The following is a 9,622-nucleotide window of genomic DNA, read 5'->3' on the forward strand; positions in this document are numbered from 1 at the left end:
GACAGGTTTCATCTCAGGCTTTACTGATCTTCTTCCAGGAGGACAGGACGGGGCTATCAATCCAGCGTGGTCCCCCAGCACTGCAGCTCAGTGGGTTGCTTTCCATGGGAAATACCTTGAACGACCCTTTCCTTTCTAGACCTCCTGCCCTATAGTTTCTTGGATTCCTGTTTGCTTAAAATGTATTTCATTTTTGGTTTTGATAATTTTCTTTTTCAGGCATCGGAGAATGGTTTGAATGGAAATGTTCCATCTCCAAGACACATTTCCTTGTGACTCCAACCCTTTGGGGCATCAACATATGCTGCAGAGGGGCAGCAACATACACACAAATGGCTGGAAAAGACTTTCCAGAGCCAGAACAATGCATTATGTATATCAGTATCAGTGGTAGGAGGGGGAGATAGAAAAATGCCAGCACATAACAACAGAATCATAATCTCCTAACAAAACAATCAGCAAAACAAACAGCACCTCTCCAGCACAGAGAGGACATGCATGGAGGGAGAGCCTCAGGGTGCCAGAGATAAGAAAATCACATCTGCTGTGCTCTCCTGATGGGGCTGGCCTGCAGCCCTGAGCCATCCCCAGCAAGGCCATGTTTATGTCCCTGAAGCAGTGTCCGCAGTTTACCAGCTGGAACGACAGGCACCAAAGTTAGAACCCATCCAATTTCCTCCTGAAAAATCATCACGAGATTGTTTATGTCTAGGCGATAAAGTGATTTCATCCTTAACAGATGGACTTTAAAAAGGTTTAACAAATGGTCGATATAACACAAAAGGGTCGCTAGTGTTTCTGTTCCACAACACAAAGCCCCAGTGGTAGCTGTATCCGTGCCATCCAGGAAGGGGAGGCTTTGCCCCCTCCCGTGAGCTTGTCTTTTGCTGTGAACCAGCAGCAGAATGTGGGGAAGGTGAAGCACACAGTACAAGTCCAAGGGTGCCCAGCCAATGACAGATGTCTGCAGTGACCGTGCCACACATGGCCCAAATGGGAATGGCTCAGCCATGGGACAGGGAAGCAAAGTCAACAGACTTAGTAGTGCTGTTCATGGAAAGGAAAAGGAGAACAGAGAGAAAGGGTTAAAAAACATTAGAACCAAGCTCTGAGTTGGAAGAGATGCACAGAGAGAAAGCAGAGTCGAAAAGGCAAACCAGGAACTGAGAAGATGCCTAATTTGTAGCAGCCAGACAGCATCACTCCCACCCCTTTAGCAGCTGGAGCATCGGGCAGCTGAACTCTAATGGAGTCAATTTGCTGCTGGAAATAATGACTAAATTACTCCCATTTGCCCAGCGAAGAGGCTGAAGTCTAAGTAGATGAACATCGGGAGGTAACACACTGTTAGGAGCAGACTGATGTGTTGTGAGGCTTTATGTGCCTGCAAAAGGGAGCTGGCAACCCCCGGACCCTTCAGCATCCCTATGCTCCTCTTACTACTGCAGAGCCCTTCCCCCAGTTAAACAAGTTTCTAACTCGGCTCCTGCCAAGCCCTGAGGAAAGAGAGCTTGGCCAAAATGTCAATTAATAAATGAGGGGGGTTATTTGAGGAATAAACAAGGCTTGCAGTCACAGCCCTGCACTGCCCACCCTTTGCAGAGCACTGAGAAAGGGTCAGGATGCTCCTGAACTGGAGAGAGCTGGTTGTTTGCCACTCTGCCCAGACAGCAGCAGAGTGAGCTCCTTGCTCTCACACTACGAGGTGACTCGATGGCTCCCTGAGCTCAGGGAGACAGCTCCCTGTAAAGCCCTCTGGGACTCTCTTGAAGCTGACATCTCAGCCCTGCAGGATGCTTGCACTACATGCTGAATTGCACAAGGAGGCTGGGCAACTCATTCTTAGATGCAGTGACACTTGGCTTTCAGGAGCGAGTCTTCCTTGAATCTTTTCCTAAGGGCCATCAAGATGCTTTTCTCCCCATCCCATCCAGGCAATTACTCAATTGCTGTTCCCAAGATAAAACCAAGAGAAAGTCCTTGACTGCACAAGACCTGTCTATGACATGCCCCGGGAAGCCCTGTCAAAGGGGAAATGAGACTGCAGGAGCCAGTAGCTGATGATTCATATGCTCCCTGTCACTCAGTACGGGAAATATATTGCAACAGTCCTTCAGCATCACCCGGCCCTAATCCACACAGACATCCTTCATCCAGGCAAGCTCTAGAAATAAGGCAGCAGCAGGAGCAAGGGAGGAATCCAGGATATTCCACACTGAGCCTCGACCACCTAAGGGTTGCTAGGAATATATTCCAGAAGTCATGCAGCAATTTGGCAGCAGCACAGGTCTGTGAGCTCACTTGTCCCCCTGGCTTCAATCACTCCTGTCACTCCATCCTTCTAGTGCAGCCATTCAGGTAAAGGATGCCTGCAAAACACCTTAGCACTAAATTTGGCTGTTTAGCATTTTAGGAACACGCATTGTTTTATTTCTTAAAGGAGTTTGGAAGGTATGAAGTGCCAGATAAGGAGTCAGAGGTGACTTCCAGCATTGTTCCGCCCTGGGAGATAGTGAGGAGCTCATCTCCAAACCTTGCAAACATAAACCAGATCAAGCTGTACACACATAAGCAGCATCCCAATCGTGCTTACAGGATGCCTAGTACATAACAGGACTGACTCCTCCAAATATTTACCTTCAGAAGGGAGGGGATCTACCAGCCCATTACACGCTCTCAAAATAGCTGCATTTTTAAAGCTCTCTTTAGCTGTCAGCTGCAGTGCTCCCTCCCTGCCTCCAGGACACCTGCTGCCAGGCAGGACCAGGATGAGGTGGTGATCCCACCTGGGGTGCTGCCCCATCACTTCAGCAGACATGCTAGCAAGGATGCCCAGAGCACTTGGACCACCACTTCATCGCTGGCTTTGAGCTTCAGCCTCAGGATGCTGGGACACGGCTCAGTCTGCTGGCAAGCAGGCAGTCAGCCCCGGCACTCAAATCTCTTGCTGTCATCTCCCTTGCATGGGTCTGTGGTGTGAGTCATGCATTTAAGCAGATTAGCCATCCAGATAAGGTGCTCCGTGCATTAGCCATGACAGAAAAGCAGGTAGTGGATGATCAGAGCTGTTTCAGTCATTTTCTAAAAAGAATGATCTTTCGCTCTTCATTACCCAGCCTTCTGGACTGCAGCATTGGCATGCATGTCCTAATGACTCTCAGGGTGAGTCACCAAACGTAACATATTACAGTGCAACCGAAGCTTTAATAAACAGGGCTCTGATTTTTTTAACTTGATCTCTATTACCATAATAAAAGCTTTCTGTTATTATCTGTACATGTACTTGTCAAATTAGAATATTCACAGGGATATTCTCAATTCTCAATAACTTATAAAGAATGCAGTGCAGACACAAAAGCCAGGACACCTGTGTCTTGTGTTCTGGAGAACAGAGCAATGCAACCCTGAGTACTGTGTGTCTTCCTGGAAAGGCTTCCCAGCCTGCATCAGACCCACATGCAGGAGATGAACCAACAGCATCTTATTCTCAAACAGAAAAACTCTGTGGTCTAGTTCTGTATAAAAGGACACTGGTAGACACCTACCTTTGCTTCCCAAGCAATGTAACTCAGCAGTTTCCATGCTAAGCTAGCTTAGAGCACCCTGTCTCGTGGATTTTCTTGTATTTACCTTATGCACTCAAAACTTCCAAGAATCTTGAATAAGGATCCGAGACATCTACAGTGGGGTATGAGTCCTACAGAGTAACCAAAATGTCTGCACAGTCTGTGCCTTGCTCAATGCTGAGATATTTATGTCCTATTTTTACTTGCAGAGCTTACAGGATACACCCAAGTTAGTATCTTTTCAGTAACGCTTTTCCAATTCTTCCTCCTCATGACGAATCCTCTTTAGTCTACATTTGTGCTCTGTCCACATTTAGCATCACCCAAGATTTCCACGATCCGTTCTTATCAAAGCAATGAGCTCTTGTCTGTGAACGCACAGCTTTGGCTCCCTGTGCCACTAGTGGAGATCCACAGCACCATGTTCACATACCACATCCTGGTCGGTGCCATGTTTCTCACTGTGCAATAACCATGGTGGCCTGGACCTCATAGCATGTTCCTGACCAGGTGCTGCAGCATTGCTTCTAGCTGTGGTCAAGAATAACAGATCCTAAACAGTAACTTTTTGCAGTCTCTTCTTGCCTCCATTCATTCAGTGTGAGCTGTTTCACCTTGGCTCAGAGACAGACAAAAATCAATACCTGACCTATCTTTTGGTGACATGCCTGACATATCTCTCTCCGCTGCTTCTCTCATATTTGTTTACCTCCAATGAAGTAATGTTTTCAAGATTTTCTAATCAATATTAGACAGGACATTAAAAGAGGTGCTGAGCAAGATTATTTAAAAAATAATCTAAATGAATCAATGAAGACAGCTAGACTACCAATGAAGTAATTAGAGTCGTCTCAGAAAGACAGCAAGGGGGTGCTGGGTCAGGCTGGAATGTTGTGAGTTTGCTCTGTGACTGTGCAACAATCCTGGGAGCTAAAACTACTTGAAACTGAGAGTTTCAGGCTCAGGCTTCACTGCTCAGCAAATCCTGAAACAAGCTCTGATAAATATGGGCTCGTGGTAGCAATACAAGAACAAACTGCCTCCATGGAAAGGAAAGCCATAGAAATGATGGGCACTGCAAGTCTGGAGCTCAGCAGAACAAGTGAACAGCCATCAGGGAAGGTTCAGGTTGAATATTAGGAAGAATTTCTTCTCAGAAAGAGTGGTGATGCATTGGCAGAGGCTGCCCAGGGAGGTGGTGGAGTCAACATTCCTGGAGGTGTTCAAGAATGGTAGAGATTTGGCACTGAGGGATGTAGTTAGTGGGCATGGTATGGATGGGTTGGGGTTAGACTGGATGTCCTTAGCAGTCTTGCTAACCTTAATGATTCTATAGGGACTGCCTGTAGATTCTATAGGAGACAGCTCCTAGAGTGAAATTATCTCCAGAATAATACCCAGACTTTGACCCAAAGGGAAATAGCTTATTGTCTCTGAGGGACTTTTTCATACCAGAGGAAACATCCATGGCACTCGAGACCAGAGAGCAAACCAGGGCATTGGCTTATTGTGCCTCCAGGAGTACAAGATATTTGTGAAAAAGGTAGTTGCTTCTTTGGAGAGAAGGGAAGTGGAGAATCTAGCTTTCACACTAGCAAGATGTTTAAAAAGGGGTGAGGGAAGATGCGGATCTTGACCACCCTTGCCTTGAACAGCTTGGTCACAACAATTTGACTGAATTTCCTTCCACTGTACCAAAGGGAAGTTCTTTCACCTTTTTCGGATCCAGCTTAAGTGTCTCTGCAGGGCTGTGTGACGCACTGACAAGACATTCTCAGAGCAGCTTTTTGTGTCCCTACTAATTACCTATATTTTTAATTACAGAAAGGGAATTTTGAAAGCCATACAAAGAAGAAAATCTAAAAGCAGGTTAGTTAAGATGAAATAAAAATGCCCTGAAAGTATATGTTCAGGTAGCAATAAAATGACTTTTTATCGTTACTTAGAGGCATACAATAAAAGTGTATTTCCAGTGCTTGGTTGCCACAAATAACTGTACTACAATTAGATGTGTGTATTATAAAATTGTGTGGGTGTGGTAATTATCACCCTTTGCAGCAGAATATATTTATACAGATCCTAAATTACAGCACAAAGAAATATAATTTGAGAAAGTTAAAAAAAAAAAAAAAAAAAAAAAAAAAACACGGGGAGGGGGGATTAAATTTTCCATCTTATTTTGGGAAGTATTCTATGATAAAATGGGATGCATCACATATAGTGCTGAACTCTAAAAGTGAACTGCAGTCAGATTTGGGTCTGGGAGAGGCAGCCTGCATACGTTTCTCTTCATTCATCTTAGCAGGGTGTGAGAGTGTGTGCATGCATGCACGTACACCAGAAGACCTTCACACAGCTATTTTTAGAGCCACACACCATGTGAAATCCTCCCTGCAATAAGCTGTTGCCTAAAGCAGCAAACCAGGCCTGGATTTGGATGTACAGTCACACAGTGCCAGGGGGAACTCATACCTGCATAACTAGGATGAGAACGAGCCCTGCTCTCAGCAGTGCTTTCTCACCTCATTGTGACTGCATCTGCAAATACTTCTTCCTTGGAGACACCCACAGTCAGGTTGGATGGAGTTCTGAGCATCTGATGGAGCTGTAGGTGTCCCTGTTCAGTGCAGAGGTGTTGGACTGGATGGCCTTTAAGAGTCACTTCCAACTCAAGTGATTCAGCACACAGGATAAGTCATGGGTATAGCTGCATGGAGCAGCTGGATCCATGGGTTAATGTCTCCAAGTATGTTCTTTGCTTCTTAGTCTTTTCAGCTCCAAACGTGCATTTGGTTTCCAAATGCATGAAGTCCTTGATCCTATAATCTACTCACTGTATAGCGGGAGAATTAATTGGCCTCTTACGCTGCAGTTCATACATAGCCTCAGATGAATCCATCACAGCTTCCAGCTTTGACTCTACTGTGATTTTGGGGAGATTCTCTTTATCCTAAGAAGTGCTTCTCCTACATGTGAATCCGTCACATTTATCTCTTATATAAGACTGCTTAAGCACTCACTTGCAACCTCTTAGCATCTTCCTAAAGCCACTACAGCTCTTTGCAATGAGATGGAGCTTGACTGGGAGCTTTTTATTATTTTGAATCCAATATTCCCAACTTGCATATTATATTCACAGAAGCCTTGTGAAGCTTTATAAAAATTCTGTCACATATATTCTGATCATGCTATTTTCATTGTGTTTCCACCTCTATTATTTAAGAATTGTCTAGCTTGCTCTCCCAAATGCCATTTTCAGGCAATTTCTTCTCCTAATTTGATGAGCATCTACTACGTCTCTCTCACTTTTTATAGAGCTCTGTTAAAATTTCCTCAAAGGTCAGCGTAGAGGGCAGGATGTGCTCATGATAACAGCTGTATTCTGGATTTTCTTAGCTGTGTAAATGAAATTAATACATTATCCTTCAGCAATATTGTATTGACTCTCCTGCTGAAGGCTGTGGCCTTATTCAGTCCCAGCATTGTTTGCCTGAATAGGGGGCCAGAGGTTAGTAAGGTCATGACTTTACCACAATAGCACTGTCTTTGTGTGCCTCGTTTCCTCCCCTGTACATCGATGTTTTCAAAGGACTTGCAGAACCGGTCTGATGAAACATAGCTGTCTGCAAATTCAGTACTGAGCAAGACAAGGCACTGCCTGGTCTTTGTGCTTATGCCACGTGTCAGGATGATGCCACAGAGGTGTTTTAGCTCCTCCTTGAACTAACTCACAAAGCTACTACTATTCCCTGCTCCTTCAAATGCTTTCTGAATGCATATTTTATGCGATACCTACAGCAATGCACCATATTAAAAAGAACAACGCACACCTTTTGCAGACCCACCATTGGTACTATCCCCAGCTTCCAGAGTGTGGCAGCTCACATGCTTTCAGCCCTTCTCATATTATTGGTCCTGTGTGACACCTGGGACAGACCTGGCTGAGCAGCTTTCAGGTCACGTGTCTGAACTGCAGGTGCCAACTGAAACATTAAATCAATATCCCCTGCATTACTTGCAGCAAATGATTTGGCAGGGCAGCTTTTTCAACTTGCAGAAGTAAAATTCCCGTTGTTTTTAATTTCCCCTAAAAACTTTCAAGAAAAATAACATTTTGGCTGTAAAAAAGCAGATGCTGCAGGTCCACACAGGAAGAGTCTTTCTTTTCTTGGATTCTCCTTCCTGTAGAGCACAATCCTCAAATGCAGTCTGTTTCCCACAACATGGATAAGGAAAGCAAGAGGCTTGAAGTACAATCAAAAAGGAGAGGTACATCTGGAGGACACAGAATCATGGGGGCACAAAGATCACATTGAATCATAGAACAGTTTGAGCTGGAAGAGACCTTACAGCCCACCCTGCCCCAACCCCTGCCGTGGACTGGTTGCCACTTACCTGATCAGGCTGCCCAGAGCGCCATCCAACCTGGCCTTGGGCATCTCCAGGGATGGGACTCTGGGCAGCAGTGCTGTGGTCTCATCAGCAGTGAAAGATTTCCCACTGACATCTAATCTAAATCTGGTAGGGGTAACTACCAGATCACAGCCCCACAGCAGGGGGTTGAAGCCAGGTAGGCTGTAAGGTCCCTTCCAATCCAACCCCTTCTATGATTCATTCTACAATTCTATGATCCATTCTGGTGGTGATGCAGTTTTAGCTCCTTCTCCAGGTTCCCTGAGTGCCTACAGTCAACAATTATTTTGGGGCCAATAAGACATTTTCCTTTGTGATGTGACAGTAAGATTTATAACATGACATTCTGCTGGAATATATTTATCCCTTCTCCCAGCCAAAGAAGTCTGAAGTACCAGTAATACTGCTCTACAAATAGCCATGCAAATAAATACATAATATTTGAAAATGTGAGGATGTTTTATTGCACAAGTTTTCCCCCTTCTGCTTGTACTTGATTTGTTTGATGAAAGGAAGATTTTAAGAAGCAGCATCTTCTTTCCTTGAAATTTTCCATTTTTAACTGAAAAAAGAACAACCACTTCAGAAGAGAACAAGAGCATTCAGCCAAAACCCTTGAGATTTTTCACTGACGATTTGTTTTGGGGGTACATTGTTCCTATGCTGATGAAAAATCTGTGCAAGAATGTTTTTCCCCAGCCAGTTCTGAAAACGAGAATTAGACGTTCCTGCTTCTTTTATTGCATTTTTCTCCAATGAGCCTTTCTCAGCCAGGTTTACTATATTTATATTGTGTCCCAGCTGCTAACTAAGCCTTGGCTTAGTGATCTTACTGCAATGATGAGGCATTTCCATTTCTGATTTCTAGCATATGTTGCACTTAATATAGCATTGCCCTTGTGTACCAGTTACCCCGGAAAAATGTCTGTGCCAGCAATGTAACAGTGGTATGGTCCCTGGAGAACCACTGGGTGTCAAAATGCAGATGCCACGGTTAATAGGACAATAATATGTCCTTGAACTATATAGAGAAGTACTTTTTATAGTGTATACAGAAATATGTTTGATACTGTGATGAAAACATCTTTTTTTGCTTTGTCTTAAATGAAAAATATCTGCAAAAGAGCCGAGAGATAATGACAAAAATCTGAACAATTAATTCTGGGGAGGAGGTACACACTGAGCTGATTATTTTTCCTCTCTTATGTTTGTAGCCTGGACCAGCTGATTGCAAAGACCAGGCTCTTGCACGTGATTTATGGGGGATTTATCCCTTCCAAAGAAGAAAAGATACACTGCAGCAAAAGCTCCCCATGCAAAATATTTCAGGACTTCTGCTTTGGACAACCAGAGCAGAACATCTGAAAATGGAAATAAAAGCAAAGATTTGAGATCACTCTTGAACATAAATAGTTGTTCATTTCTGATCTCCTGGCCCTGGGACTCGGTGCAGATAGCCTTTGTGAAGGCAGAAACTAGAACTCTCCCATTCATTCCAGACTTCTGGGCAATTCAGCTAAATCTGAACAACAGATCTACCTCAAAACCCAGTTTTTGGTTGACATAGGAGTTTTTGGAAATAACAGTTGCCTCCCACCGATGCAGTATAGCATAAGTAAGATGCAAACTCAGGAGGAGCTTAC

Source organism: Lagopus leucura, unplaced genomic scaffold (genome assembly GCF_019238085.1).
Source record: "Lagopus leucura isolate 7727_CA_CO unplaced genomic scaffold, USGS_WTPT01 Super-Scaffold_1, whole genome shotgun sequence".
Lineage (NCBI taxonomy): Eukaryota > Metazoa > Chordata > Aves > Galliformes > Phasianidae > Lagopus > Lagopus leucura.